This window comes from Mastomys coucha, unplaced genomic scaffold, assembly GCF_008632895.1.
Source record: "Mastomys coucha isolate ucsf_1 unplaced genomic scaffold, UCSF_Mcou_1 pScaffold22, whole genome shotgun sequence".
NCBI lineage: Eukaryota > Metazoa > Chordata > Mammalia > Rodentia > Muridae > Mastomys > Mastomys coucha.
The window spans coordinates 223,541,009-223,541,223 of NW_022196905.1; the positions used below are offsets into that span (position 1 = coordinate 223,541,009).

The 215-nt window shown below is 36.3% G+C and overlaps 1 protein-coding gene across 1 annotated transcript in view; it reads right to left on the reverse strand.

The window, feature by feature from the left end:
- LOC116069757 (zinc finger protein 791-like) overlaps window positions 1-215 on the reverse strand; it is an 8,183-nt gene that overhangs the window by 7,474 nt on the left and 494 nt on the right. The gene's annotated exons all lie outside the window — the stretch shown is intronic.

Consider the following 215-nt stretch of genomic DNA (forward strand, 5'->3'; position numbering starts at 1 on the left):
AAAAAAAAAAAAAAAAAAAAAAGAAAAAAAAGAAAGGAATTCCCTGCTCTGCTCAGACATTTGAATTAGACGGGTCAGCGCGGGTGTAGATTCTTTCTGTTTCTCTGCTATATAACAAGGGCTGCCCTAGAACTCAGGACCCTTCTGCCTCAGCCTCCCTAGCATTGTAATTACAGGTATTTGTTGTTGGTTTTGTTTTGTTTTTTTTTTTTTTT